Raw genomic sequence first — 16,248 nt, 5'->3', positions numbered from 1 at the left:
CTTAATAGGGATCCTCTAACTTGTAGTTTAGTCAATTTAAGTTAACGATTAAGTGGGTGTTTAGTAAAACTTAATTCTTTTTACGTGATGGCTTAAGTTCACTTTTAATTAAATTATATTTAATTTATTGATTTAAAAATTTATTACTTAATGTTTATTTTAAGTATTAAAGTTGTTTGATAAAATTAACTTAAAACTTATCATAAATTATTAAATTGATATATTTATCTTTATAAATTATAATTAAGATAAAAGAAGTCAAGTAATAATGAAGGTTGTGGAACTGTAAAGGACATCATGGAATGTAATTAAGGTAAATAGGGTAAAAAAGTAAAATGAATATGTAAACATGAGCATAAGTTAATTGTTTTTATTTATTACTTAAAAATTGTTTTTTACTTTAAGGGGGTGTTTGGTACATAGGAATAGAGAATAGAAATGAATATTTTGTTTCCATTCCTATTTTTTGGTGAATGAAAATGAATTTGGGCGATTTCATTTTTATTGTTCGGATGAACTTAGAATTTAAGATTAAAATGATTATTTGTTTTCATTTTAATGTTGGTAATAATAAGAAAGAAAATGAAAAATAAATTGATAATAATAATCTTACACATGATTTAAAATATATATATATATATTGGAAAATTAGGCTAATCCAACTTATGGTAATCACCCTAAAAAGGGTGGGGGGGTGAATAGGGTGATGGTCTTTTTTTGCAAATTTAAACTATGTGAATGTAAGAGACAATTATATGCAAGTATATAATAAGTAATATAAAGACAATTGCATATAAATTAAAGAGTATGGAAAAGAGAATGCAAACAAGAGTTTATAGTGATTCAGCATAATCCGGCTTACATTCACTCTCCTCTAGCTTCAATCCCAAGCTTGAGGTTCCACTAATTCAAGGCTTCCAAACTAAACCTTCAAGCTATACAATTGGATTATGGTTCCAATTCACCCTTTTGGACTTTTAGCTCCAAGCACCCTTTACATTTCTCAAGAAATACCACACTCTTGAGAAACTTCCTCTCAAAGGTTTACAAATAAATGATCTCACAAAAATCGTAGCACAAGAACTTTAAACTCAAATGATATAAGAAAACTAGGATTGAAAGATGCACTAAGGATATGCAAGTTTTATAACAATGGTGCACTCAAAAACACTCTTCCAATGCTCAAATATAATCAAGAAAGATTTGGGAAAGTTAAGCTTTTTAAACAATGAAGATTAGAGCATTTTTATAGAAAAGAAAAGTCAAACTAGCCGTTTGGGGGTTTGACCGGTCGAGTTAGGGGTCGATCGGTTGACTAGCTGTTAGCATTTAATGTTTGACAGGTGATCGTTGGACTTCGATCGAACCTCAACCGGACCTCGACTGGTTGAACAATCATTCTGGAAGAAAGAGAAAGTTTTTTGCACCCTTGACCGATTGAGCTCGAGGTCTACTCAGGCCTCGATCGGTTGAGCTGTGGGTCGACCCGAACCTCGATCGGTTGAGCTGGGGGTCGACCCGGACCTCGACCGGTTGAGCTTGTGATCGACTGGTTCCTCACTCGGTTCAACCGGTTGAGCCGTTTTTTGGTTCAACAACCAACTTTTTCAACTTAAAACCTTTTAAAACAAGTTTGAAAGACATTTAACACAAGGTTTTAGTTGAAAACATGAAATTATCCAATTCTTAAAATAATTAAAACAAAATAATTCTTGGATGATTTTGGTACATAAGTAAATAATGTAATGCATGAAAATCCTAGTACACCAACAACCTTACAAAAAGATCTTATGAAGCTTGAGTCTTGAAAAACACTTCTCTTTGAGGTGGTCTTCTTCTTCATGATTTCTCTTTGACTTGATTTGTTTTTGTGATTGCCACTTTGGAAATCGTCTTGCCTAATCACACTTGAAATATGATCATTAGTTTTAAACCTTGTTTTATTATCATCAAAATCAAGATTAACCAAACTTTGGTTTCTCATATATATATTTATTTATTTATTTTCATTTAAAAAAATAAATTTTGATAGTCTTATTATTTTTGTTAATAAATAAATAATAAGAGTAAAAAAAATAGTCTTATTATAGAATGAAGAGACATCGAGTTTTGATAAATAAAATTCAATGGTAAAATAGTAATTTTAGACTATAGTGTATTTTCTTATAGGATGAATAAATAAGAATATTACCTATTTGTGATGAATTGAAATCCCATTAATAAGTAGGATTTGATTTCTATGATTCCATTTTTACCTTCATAAAATTTATCCAAACATGAAAATAAAGATGGAAATGAATGAGGTGTTTATTTTCACTCTTCATTCTTGTATATCAAATACCCCTTAAATCACATCTTTAAGTTATTTTACTAAAAATACTAATTTATTTAACAACTTAAATTAAGTTATGAAATCACTTTTAAGTTGTTAAGTAATTTACCAAAACCCACAATCTACACTACTCAATGAAAGCATCAAGAAATAAGATAATAAGATTTGAGTATAAAGTAGGATGAAAAAGAAATATGAACTTACAAAGAAATCATAGGTCTATAGTAAGAATAATAAGAAGTAAGTTTTGAGACCGGCATATTCTCATTCTCATTCAGTTTAGTTTAAAATATTTTAATTATATTAATAATAAAGATAATTTATAAATAAATAAATATTATTTATTCTTATAAAAAATGATTTTTTTATTTTATATGTATTAAAAAAAATCAAATGTAAAATAAATATTTTTATTGAATTTTATGTATAATTAGGATAAGTGGGATAAGGTGATACTCGCCATAAAAAAGGTTAAAAACTTGTTGCTAACCCTTTCGTACGTCTCTCATGAACTTGTTGTGTGTCCTATCAAGGGTAAGCAAGAGTACCAAAAAAATCTATCTTATTATCCTTCCTAGTCTAAATAAATGAAACTTAAGTACAAAACTTGTTGTGTGTCCCATCGTCTTATGTACTAATCGCACTATTTGTATGGGATTCCGTTCTTTTGTACTTTGATATATTATTTTTACCTTTAATATTTAAATTTCACTAAACATTTTTAAGTAGGGACCAATCCGAATCCCTAGCATTTCCGGTACAAAACAGTAAATACAGTCTATAAGATATAAAATGATAAAAAATAAATAAATAAATTAAACTAGGTAAAAACTAAAACCTTGATTTGAAAAGTTTATTTTAATATATAACTTTAAATTATTTTTTAAAATACAATTTAAAATGAAAATATTAAAATTATTTTTTAAATGATTTCATTTGATATAATAACAATATATATCTAGGATGAAAATTTCAAAATATATACAAGAAATCTAAAAAAATAATAATCATTGCTTTTTTCAAATATGTGAAAATTATATTTTAAAAATGCTATTATTAATATTAAATTTTAAGGAAAGTTTCATTAATTACTTTTAATAGCGTTACTAAATTATTATACTATTAATAATAAAATAAAATAAGAAAATAAAATTAAAAATAAATTTAAATTATAGAAATATTTGTTTTTACTTAAAAGTTAACTTATTCAATTATAAAAAATAAAATTTAAATTTAAATTAAAAAAATAAAAGATATAACCAAAAATCTGTTAATATGTTTATTGTGTTTTCCTTTTTTAAAATATTTTTAATAAAAAGAGAAATAAAAAATATTAAAATATTTTTAGAAAAGAAATTAAAAAGGTGAAATAAATATGACATTTTGGAGAAAGAAAAATGGAGAGTAAAGAAAAAGGGCAAGAATATATAAAAATCAAATAATTAGAAGAATAAGATCCATAAACATATTCACTTTCCTGATTTCCTTTAAGAGTATTTTGGTCTTTTATATTTCATGTCCTTAAATATATAAACTTTAAATCCATTATTTGCTTTAAATCATAAGATTTTATTTTATTTTATTTTTTGACGTACGTTCCTACTTAAACGACAAGATTACTTACTATGTAGAAGACTTTTCCCATGGAACAAAATCTAGAGTTCACACCATCAGATGGTGAACTTCTCAAAGATCCATCACAATGTCGAAGACTTGTTAGGTTTCTTATTTATCTTACAATCACAAGGCTAGACATTACTTACTTTGTGCACCTTATTAGTCAATTTATGCCCCAACCTCACAACCCTCATCTTGATGCAACAATTCGGGTTCTACGATATTTAAAAGGGACACCAAGACAAGACTTATTCTTTCCAACAAAGAATGAACTAAATTGAACTAGGTATTGTGATGCTAATTGGGGAGGTTGCCCTACCACAAGAAGATCAATTTATGGATATTGTGTTTTCCTTGGAACATCCCTTGTTCTTCAACGGAAGTAGAATATCGGGCTATGGCCCCAATCACTTGAGAGTTTACTAGGCTAAGATATCACTTACAAGATTTACAAATTAATGTTTCAGGTCCTATCAACTTATATTGTGATAATCAAGCCGCACTACATATTATAGTAAATTCGATCTTTCATGAGCGTAGAAAGCGTATTGAAATAGATTGTCGTGTAGCAAGAGAAAAATTCAATCAAGACAAATTACTACTACTTTCTCTCCATCACACACCCAAGTTGCAAATATTTTGACTAAGCCACTAAGAAAAGTAATTTTTTATTCTCATCTGCCTAAGTTAAGCATCTCGAATATCCATGCTCCAACTTGTGGGAGATTATTGAAATTTGGCAAGTGTATATTTATGCTTGACAAGATTAGTGAAGAAAATATTTTAGAAGATAATTTGGAAAGTCATTGGTCTTTTTTCATTTGAAAAAAATAATTTTATTGTAATTTGTTAGTTATAAAGTTTATATTTTTTTTTTTCCTTTCTTTCTTTTATCCTGAGGTGTATATATTCGATAGCATGTACACTAAGAACATATCAGAAAATATATTCTCAAAATTCCTTTTTTTTTTTTTTTTACCATTTTTTTCCCTTTCTTCTAGTTTTTCCAAATAGGGAGAGAGAAATAGAGAGAGAAAAAAAATTAGGGGTAAGGGATTGGTAATACAAAAAGTTTATATTAAAATAAATACAACTTTTTAATTCAAAAATAATAATTTTAAATTTAAAAATTATGATAATCATTTTAAAAATGGATATAATTTTTGAGAAAATAAAGGCTATGTTTAATTAAGAAAAACACTAAAAGGGGAGGTGAATTGGGTTTTTTAAAAACTTTTCAACCAACAATTCAAACAAATAATATAAAAATAAAAGAGATAGAGTTTAGAGAATTCAAACTCGGTTTATAGTGGTTCGGCACTTCCTTGCCTACATCACTCTCCTCAACCTCCTAACCGAGTGAGGGTTCCACTAACTTGAAGTTTCAACCAAGCTTCCAATCTTCTTACACTTGGATTCCGGCTCCAATGGGCTCTCACACAACCTCTTCAATATTCAACCCTCTTGAAGGCTTTAACACTCAGATTGTTACACGATATAATCACTCAACCTAGCTTAAGGATGGCTCAAATACAAGACAAAGCTGGGATGACACACAATAGTGCACTAAAGGATATGCAAGTGGTGATTTAATGCACTATGAAGGAAATGAGAGCTTTTTGATCAAGAACAGGTAGGTAGGCTATTGAATGCAAGTGTTCTCTTGTCAATAAATGAAGTGGAGCTCTCAATTTATAGGTTTCTAAACTCGGGAGTCAAAAATAACAAAAGGTAACCTCGTCTGGTTGAGCTAGGGGTTAACTGGTTCACTAACCGTTGGAGCATTTAATGCATGACAGGTTACCGTTATCTCAACCGGATCTCGACCAGTAAGAAAAACACCTCGACTGGGAAGAGAAGGCTACTGGGAGAGAGAGAAGGTTTTTTACCTTCCTCGACCGAACGACCACAACCAATCGATCGGTTCCTCAACTGGTTGAGCCGGTTAGGCATAACTTCGATTGGTTGAGCCTTTTTGGCCCCGAAAACCTATTTTTTTTTATTCCTTTCTTTTCTAACACTTAGGCAAGGTCTTTAGGTAAATTATTAAGCCAATTATAAAACCTTTTGCCTAAGGTACATTAGTTAAAAACTCGGGTTTTAATGAAATCGACGTTTTAAAGAATAAACCGAGTTTTCTAAGATGCATGAAACTTTTGAAGATCCTAAGTGCACTCATGCATTTATCTTACATTAGTTTCCTATGATCACAAGTCTTCCAAGCGTCTCAATCTTGTATCAATTTGGTCATTTGATGAATTTTCGAGTTTATACCTGAGATTCTTAAACATTTAAACCAATTAGTCACTTAACCATGGTTTGTTATCATCAAAACCCGATTAGAAGAACCCTTGGGCTAACAATTTTTTATCTAAAAATTATTTATATTTACAATATTAAGTTGATCAAAGAAAATACAAATTTTTTTACTTATTTTATAAAACTGTTTTTTCAGGAATTCAACCAAACATATTTTTTTTATTTTTAAAAATAAAAACTATTTTTTTAGAATTTAATTCCCAAATATAATCTTGTTTCTAAAAACACCAAAAATTATTCTTAAAATTAATTCTTAAACATCATGATAATTTTTTTAATAAGTCTTTTTCATAACTTTATATGCCTAAAAACATAAAATTGTAAATAATATTTTAAATATTTTAGAATACAAAATCATACATATATTATCATTTTTATATTCACCAATAAGATGTCATAAATATTACCATACATATATTTTTTTAATAAAATAACTTAACATACATATTATTACTTATTTTATTTTTTTAAGTTTTTAATATTTTTATAAGTTTTTATTAATTTCCATCCTATCAATTTTTTTTCTAAATTATTATATGATATTTTTAATATTTTTTGTAAAATCATCTATAGATTTTTTTTTTTTTTTTTTTTATATATTTTAGGAGTATAACTACCCACTCTCAATGTAGATATTATCTCTTTTTTTACCTAAAGAGACTCTCATGACTTTTTTTGTGATATTTCATACTAGATATGGGAAAAAGTTTTTAACACTATATAAATATGAACTTCTTTTAATTTTATAGATGTGTTTTAAAATTGTGAGTCTTTTAGGCCCAGAACGGGTAATATCTACACAATTGGGTATAGATCGTTACAAATTATATCAGAGTTATCCTCGATCCTATGTAGAGGTTTATTTGACCCACGAGAGTGTTAGCTTTTTTTCCTATAATGTGTGGCCATATATAATTATATTTATATGAATATTATTTAAGGGTATCAATTGATAGGTATGTGAATCAATTGATTGGGCATCCAAGAGTCTTATGTATGGAAGACTCAAATTACAAATGGGGAGTTAGAAAATTTAACTCATATGAATGTGGTGTTACAATTTTTGTAACCCCATCTTTATGAAATTTATTTGTACATTATGTTTATGAGTAATGGAGGAAAATGGAAATGTATAACCTATGCAATTATATGAATGCATTCAAGTTCATAACCCACCATTACCCATTAATTTGTACATAATGGGTGTAAATAATGAGTATAACTCCCATATAGTTTTTGATGGGAAGACTAAGAAATGTACAACTTATTATAAATTGAGGTCCCAAGCCACACTCTCATTCTTATGTCTTTTTCTTTCTTGTTGTTTATTTTTAACAACATATACCACACAAGTAACCCATCCACTATATGAGAGTAGTGAGTTGAAGACCTTGACAATACAATTCACAAGGTGACTCAATCTCACTTCATGGATCAAGGTAAGAATATGATCGTTATTTTAGTACTTCCATTTATTATGTTTTATGTATCCAAAATTGTTTTTAAAAATAATTATTTCCGCATAAAGTTTTGAAATGGTTAAGTTTGGTTAACAATTGGTATCAGAGCCAACCAATTTTGGATCATAAGCAATTAGTTATGTGTGTGTTGTTCAACTTATGAAACAAGTGTTGATCAACCCAACGGAGAATCATCACCATGTTTGATTATATGACAAGAATTTAATAATAAAATGTTGATGAAGTTTTTACCCAACGGTATTAAACTTCTTTACGTTTCAATACTTTTATTTTAATAATTATGTCATATCTATATGATAAATTATTATAATCCAACCCAACGAAGGGATTATAATAATATACTTTTGGATTATGTGATTGTAGTTCGGTCCAACGAAAGAACTATGATATGATCTCTTATGTTTATGATTAATGTGATATCTAACTTAATTTTTGTTGTAGTTAGATTATTGTAAAGTGTGGTGTTAAATATTGTCATGATATAAAATAATTTTCCTTTTGAATTAAATTTTATTTTGCAGCAATGAATCCTACTGCTATTACAGGCTATTTGTCTGGTATTGAACAATTAAGTGGGCAAATTTTAAAAAATGGAAGGAACAAATTGGAATTGTTCTTGGTTGCATGAATTTGGACCATGCCTTAAGAGAGCCTACACCCACAAAGCCTAATTCTAAAATTACTAATGAGCAAAAGGCTTTATATGAAAAGTGGGAGCGCTCTAATCGCATGAGTTTAATGATTATGAAAGGTTCAATCACTCCTACAATTCGTGGAACAATCCCGGATTCAGATAATGCAATGACCTATATTAAATTAGTTGAAGAACAATTCTTAGAACTTCCAAGTCCTTGGCAAGTACTCTTATGATCAAAATGATAACAATGAAATATGATGGTCATAGTGGTGTACGTGAGCACATCATGAAGATGAGTGACATGGCTTCTCAATTGAAAGGAATGGACATGGCAAATTTTGAAGGTTTTCTTGTTCACTTCATAATGACTTCCCTTTCTTCACAATATGGTCCTTTCAAAATTAATTATAATACTCAGAAGGATAAGTGGAAAATGAGTGAACTAATTGCCATGTATGTTCAAGAAGAAGAGAGGCTTAAAGTGGAAAAGCCCGATATGGCTCACCTCACCATTGTCCAAATAAAAAATCCTTCAAGAAAGGTAAAGTAAGAAAAATAAGCAAGGTAATGATGTATCTCACAATGGGCAAAAGGATGAAAATAAGATATAATGTCATTTTTTCCACAAGAAAGGTCACAAAAGAAAGGTAAAACTCAATGCTTAGTGTCTTATGAATCTTATTTAGTTGATATACCACCAAACTCTTGGTGGATTGACACTGGTGCAAGCATTCACATAATGAATTCATTGCAAGGATACCTTACAAGCAAGAAACTCAGTAAGGAGAGCGAACCATTACTTTGGGAAATGGAACAGAAGTGGAAATTGAGGCTATTGGCACTCTTCGTTTAGTTTTGGATACTGGTTTCATTATGGATTTAGTAGATACAGTTTATGTTCCTGTTTTTACTAGAAACCTAATTTCAGTTCCAAGACTTGATTCTTATGGTTATGAATTAAAGTTTGGAAATAAAGGAGTTTCCTTGTTCTATAATTCTTGTTTGGTTGGCTCTGGCACTTTGCGTGGTAATCTTTATTTAGTGAATTTTGATTGCAAATATTCACAGTCTTTTTTATCTTATCATATGTATGAATTCTCTAAAAAACGAAATCGAGTGAATGAAAATTCATCCATATTGTGGCATAAGTGATTGGGTCACATTTCAAGAGAAATGATGGAACGTCTTATTAAAGATGAAATTTTGACTTCACTTGATTTTTCTGATTTTACTAGTTGTGTTGAATGCATAAAGGGAAAATACACTAAGGTTAAGAAAAATGGTGCCTCAAGGGCTACTGAATTGTTAGAATGTATTCATTCTGACATTTGGGGACCTTATTCAATTCCAACTATCAATGGACATAAGTACTTTATTAGTTTTATTGATGACTTTTCAAGGTATTCTTATGTGTATCTTATTCGTGAAAAATCTGAAGCATTAGATGTTTTTGAGATTTATAAAGCTGAGGTTGAAAATCAACTCAATCGGCGAATTAAAAGTGTAAGATCTGATAGAGGTGGTGAATATTATGGTAGGTTCACCGAATCAGGTCAACATCTTAGTGCTTTTGCCTTATTTTTAAGAGAGCATGATATCATTGCAAACTACACAATGCCTGGAACACTAGAGCAAAATGGTGTAGTAGAGCGACGAAATCGTACTCTAATTGACATGGTGAGAAGTATGATGAGTAACTCAACCTTGCCTGAATTTTTGTGGGGTGAAGCATTGAAAACTGCTGTTCACATTCTCAATCGTGTTCCTAGTAAGGCTGTACCCAAAACTCCTTATGAATTATGGGTAGGTAGGAAACCGACTTTGAATTATTTACATGTATGGGGATGTCCAACTGAAGCTAAAATTTTTAACCCATAAATAAAAAAATTGGATTCTAAAACCATAAGTTGTAATTTCATTGGCTATCCTGAAAGATCAAAAGGTTTTAGATTTTATTGTCATGGTCAGGGCCCTAAAATTGTTGAAACTAGACATGCTGTATTTTTGGAAAATGAATATTTTAGTGGGAGAACTGAGCTTAAAAAGTTAACCTCTAATGAAGTATCAACACCAATGATGGAATATGGTGTGACTCAAGAGGTTTCTTGTAATGAAAATGAGAATGTCCCAACTACATAAGTATCTTTACGTAGATCACAAAGAGAGAAAAGACCTGCTATATCAAATGACTATGAAGTTTATCTTAATGAGTGTGATTATAATGTTGGCTTGGAAAGTAATCCTACTTCTTATGATCAAGCCATCAATAGTGAAAATTCAACTCTATGGCTTTATGCTGTGAAAGAAGAGTTGAAATCAATGAAAGATAATGAAGTTTGAGATCTTATAGAATTGCCTAAAGGAATTAAAACTATTGGTTGCAAATGGATTTTTAAAACCAAACATGATTCTAAGGGTAATGTCGAAAGATACAAGGCCAGGTTAGTTGCTAAATGACACACTAAAAAAGAGGGAATCGACTATAAAGAAACATTTTCTCCTTATTATAAATTGAGATCCCAAGCCACACTCTCATTCTTATGTCTTTTTCTTTCTTGTTGTTTATTTTTAACAACATACACCACACAAGTGACTCATCCACTATATAAGAGTAGTGAGTTAAAGACTTTGACAATACAATTCACAAGGTGACTCAATCTCACTTCATGAATCAAGGTAAGAATATGATCATTATTTTAGCACTTATAAATTATTATATTTTATGTATCCAAAATTGTTTTCAAAAATAATTATTTTCGCATAAAGTTTATGAAAGTTTGGTTAATAAAGAGGTGTTTGGTTTCGTAATCTCATGAGGCATAATGATGATATTATATCTGTATAGAGAACGCTTATAATGTCTCTTGGAGAAGATAAAAATTTTTAACCCTATATAAATATAAGTTTTTTTAATATTTTAGACGAATTTTAAAATCGTAAATATTCTGTAGGTGCAGATAGAAAATATCTAGATAGTTGGAACTTGGACGAGGGGAGGTAGGAGGGGAGGATGGTGGGGCCAAAATTTTGTGAAAAGTGAAAACAGCGAGTAGTACACTGCACTCCTAGTAACTTCTTATCATTATGAAAGGCTTGCCTCTTCTATCTTCCTCTTTCCTTTTCTCTCTCTCCATTCCATCTCTCTAAAGCTGCACACAAAAAGTGTACCTTCTCCTAATCATTTCACCAAGAAAAAGTGAAATACACACATTTTAATATAAAAAATTAATTAAAATAATTAAGATTTTATTTATTTTTAATAAAAGGTATTTAATGATATAGATATGATTATTTTTTTTTAAATATGCCATTTTTTTGGTTCAACTTTTCAATAATGAAACAATGAGTGGAGCGTGGATTTGCAATTATTTATAAGTCATGAATATATATATATTTTTTTTTTTTTTCATTTCTATGAATAATAAATATGTAGTACTTGCATAATTCATGTTTGGATATGTCCAAGAATTGTCACTCCCCTACTATTTCATGTCTTGTCAATTCCTTTTCTTATCTCTCCCCACCTTTTCACATGCTACCCAACCCTCACTTCAATCGGAAATTCAACCTTTTTAATTCAATTTACTAAGTTATGAATCATCTACACATTCTAATACTTTGGGATTATTCTAGAAAATATTTTTAATATTATTAATGATAAAAAATTTTAAATATTAAAATATTAAAAACTCATTTAATAGTGATTCTAAGAAACGTTTTTAATATTTTTAATACTTAAAATTTTTAATCATTTAAGTATTAAAAAATTATAAATATTTTTTAAAATTACTTTGAGAGTGCGTTTGATAGTGATTTTGAGAAGTGTTTTTAATTTTCCTAATACTTGAAAAAAAATTAAGTATTAAAAATATTAAAAACAATTTTTAAAATAACTGTCAACACACTCTCAAATTCACTTAAAAGTGTGCTTAGAATCATTATCAAACAGACTCTAAGACTTAGAGTGTTTTTATTTGAAATGTCTTTTAATAGTGTTTTTAAGATAATTATTTATAATTTTTTAATATTTTAAGTGATTTTTCAAAATTTTAGAATTATTTTCTAAATTTTACTAATACCTAATTTTGTTCTAAAAACACTTTTTAAATTAAAAATATTTTTTACAATCAGTGTCAAATGAACTCTAAAACGGTATTTATTTTGACTTTTTATATTCAGTTAAAACTAACTTGTTGGTATCAACTAGTATATTCAGTTAATACCTAAGAGCGTATTGATTAGTTTTAATTTTTTCAAACTCAAATTAGGTTTAAGTTGGTAAATATATGTTAAAGGTTAATTTTACGTATAGATTTACTAATCAACCTACATTTAATAAATAAAAAAAGTATTAATAACATTTATATGATTAGAAATTTAGAATCTTTACGAGTGTTTTGTATTTTTAAGAATAGCCAAACAAGGCCTTTGTCTCACTTTCATTTTTACGAGAAAATTCTACTGCCTTACCAAAAATTTAGCATTTATGAATTTCTATTTTTAAAGAATAGGAAAAACAGAGGCTTCACTCATTTTCTCGGTCACCAAACAGTATCAAAGTAATAAATATTAAATACGTAAGCTGCAGGCATCACATGGTCTCAGGAATCATTCTGAGCTCCACTCAGCAACGGTGATGGAGGAGAAGGTGGAAGAAGAAGCAAGGGCATCAGAGTTAGAATCATCAGTGGGTCTACACCCCCATGGGAAGCTGCTCTCCTCCTACCTCGGCCTCAGCTTCTCCCTCTCTTCTTGGCCCTCCTCCCATCCTCCTCCTCAATCTCCCAGCTCTCGACCCTCCATCTCAAGCTGCTCCAAGCTGAACAAGAGCTCTGCCGCCTCAAGTCCCGCCGGAAGGAGGACTCCAAAGCCAACGCCAGAGTTGTTGAAATCTTCGCCGGCCACCGCGAAGGCTGGCGCAGGGAGGAGAAGCGTATGGTGGACCAGATCCACGCCGCCGCAGAGGAGATCGCCTGCCTGAGGGCCAGGGTGGCGGAGCTGGAGCGGTCCGAGGCCGAGCTGAAGGCCAGGGTGGAGGAACTCACCAGGGAGGTGGGGGAGAGGGAGGAGATGCTCGGGTTTGTGGCGAGGGAGAGGGAGGAGATGCTCGGGTTTGTGGCGAGGGAGAGCCAGTACGCGTGTTTGGATGACGGGAAAGTTAGGCTTCCAGCGGCGGAAGCAGCGGAGGAGGAGGAGGAGGTGGGGACGGTGTACGGTCAGCCGGAGTTTGTGGCTTCGGCTTCCAAGTTGTGGTCGGCCGGAGGTGGTCTGTGGCAGGTCTGTTCCTCCTTCCCATTTTTAATGCTCCGTTTGGTTGTTGAGAAAATGAAAGAAAATAAATAAATATTACAAACAACCCAAATGTTAAGGCTTAGCTTAAACCTCTGTCATTATCCTATCGAAAATGGCTTGGAAAAAAACCCAACTCTCCACCCATCTTCTGAGCCTCTGAATCCAATGGATGGGAAAATTGAAGTGAATTAGATGATACAGACTATCCTAGACCCCAGAATTTTCTATTGATGTAGATTAGGAGTTCAATTGAGCATGAAAAATGCAGAAAATAGCCTGAAAAAATAATCCATGTTTGAATTATTTTCAAATTGAATCCAGATTGATGACATTGGCTATGCTCAATGGAGTTTTTTCAGTTTCATTAGATCAAGCCATTAGAACATAGAACCCTCTCTTCTACCTCAGGTATTTTGAGCTTTAAGTTCCATAGTTCAGTGAGGAATGAATGGTACTCATGGCTTTTGTCAATGGTCCATTATTATCCCAATTGCAGACTGGTTTGGTTCCACTGTACTTTGTTCGGAGTTTGAGAATTTTTTTCGCGCGCAATGTGGGTTATTCAGACCCGAAAGTTCAATAAACTGTTTATCCTCTCATTTGCAGGGTGCTCAATAAATTTTCTTGGCAGTGGAGTGTGTACAAACCATTCTGTGTTTTGTCTCATCTTCTGTCTTTACCTATATTTCGGGATTTTGTCCTTATTAGGCTGTATTTTCATGTGATAAAGCAAACAAGCATTGGGGTATGAGTTACATTTTTTGATTTCACCTGCAGCTCAAGGTTGGGTCGTCATTTTCATCCAGGATTCATCCACCCCATCAATGGCAGGATGAGATAATATCGGGAATTTTGAAGGATTGTGTCGTGTATTGAGAAAGCAACTGATCTACTTTCTTTCCTAGTCTCCATTGTTTGATTCTCCCCTAGTGGTAGTGTCAGTGTGAAAATCACTCAACTTTGGTGACTGCTTTTCCAGTTTCCATTATTTTGTTGATTTTGTGATGGCAATCCATTTCATGGACCCAACCATTTTGGATGGAACAGGAACCTATCGGAAAAAGGAATACATGCCCTTTTGCCCCGTCTTTTCTTTTTCCTGTTTTTTTCTTCTTGTTCTGTTTCAGCCTTATCTTTTCTTTTCCTCCTCTTTTGGGGGTCTGTGAAATATTTGTTGCTCAAGGTGTGCCTATTTTGGCAATGTGGCAATAGGCTATTGTGCCGGAAGTTCTGACTAGGGAGAGGGTGACCCATTGGACATTGGGACTCTGATTGGCACCATCTAATTTATGTGACCACTTTTGAAGACATTGCCATGAAGCAAGAAATGAGATACATCATACAGGATATATCAAACAGTTAGGGTCACAGTTAGAGTTAGGATTGATTAGCACCATAGGCATGAAAACTCTTATTTGCTAATAAATATTTACCATATTCCCCATGCTTGCCCTGTTTTACACGACCAGTTGGTACTTATTTGACTTCATTTCTATATGGAACTAGTAAACCATCCAAATTATTTCCAATGGTAGTTAATCACAAATATTCATTCTTGCAGGATGTACAGTATGAACCCGTCGAACCATTATATCATATGAAGCATTTTGTAGCAAGGTAAATGCTATAGTCTGGATGCGTAATTTTTCCCAAAGCCAAACTCTGCAACTAATGATATAGAGCAACCAATTTTTTCTTATTCAGAAGGGAGTCACCTTGGAAGGTAGACGGAGAATCAACAGGAGTGGTCCTCTAAACTTAAATTACTAGAGCAGGAACTGCTGAATTTGGAAAGAGTTGGGAAGAGTGATCTATCAAAGGTGCCATCCTTGATGAGGAAACAGGCAAAGAGATACCAAGCTCTTTCCGGGAAGATTGATGATCTATGCCAAAGAATGGTATTATTGCTTTTACACTTTTCTATGCAAAATATATCAATTTGTTTGAGCATGATATGAAAGAATGCGAATCCTTATGTCCTGTCTGTCTATCTCTTCACCTGCAAGCATGGGGTCTATAAGTCCATGGAATTCTTTTGTTTCTTACAGCAAGCAAGCGATCCATGCGACCCCACCCTGAGCTCAGAGTTCCGAACTCAAAGACAAACAGAGTTTCTGTTGGAGGCATTTCGACTCCAGCAGCGGGCATCAGAAACCAGTCAAAAGTTCATGGCATTACAAACAGAGACGGGGAAGAGTCGCATGGGAGGAGGAGGAGGAGAGGAGCTGGCCTGAGCACAAAGCGGTCACTGGACTCCATCAGAAACAACCTGAAAGAAATCCAGAGAAACTTGGAGATATGGTTGGCGAGAATCATCGGAGATCTGGAAGGCATTCTGGCCAGAGATGGCGCCTCACGTGTAAGGGAATACTACATCTCTAGATACCCTTTTGTTCAATAGCTATTCTCAACCTGAAAATATTGCCTCTTTTGGTAGATTACTCATCCTAGCTATTGAAGTAGCGGTTAGATGTCCTAACAAAATGAAATTTGTTACATTTCCTTGATCAATCGTTGCGGTGGTTGTAATCCTTGCATGGTCCCAATGTGATCAAAACAAAGTGATTACA

At 31.9% G+C, this 16,248-nt stretch overlaps 1 pseudogene; it reads left to right on the top strand.

Annotated features, from left to right (window-relative positions):
- Positions 1-10,000: 10,000 nt before the first annotated feature.
- LOC117906153 lies at positions 10,001-16,248 on the top strand (annotated as a pseudogene).

The sequence above is a fragment of the Vitis riparia genome, chromosome 2 (genome assembly GCF_004353265.1).
Source record: "Vitis riparia cultivar Riparia Gloire de Montpellier isolate 1030 chromosome 2, EGFV_Vit.rip_1.0, whole genome shotgun sequence".
NCBI lineage: Eukaryota > Viridiplantae > Streptophyta > Magnoliopsida > Vitales > Vitaceae > Vitis > Vitis riparia.
The sequence above is the reverse complement of the archived record's forward strand: the minus strand, read 5'-3'. Positions and strand labels throughout refer to the sequence as shown.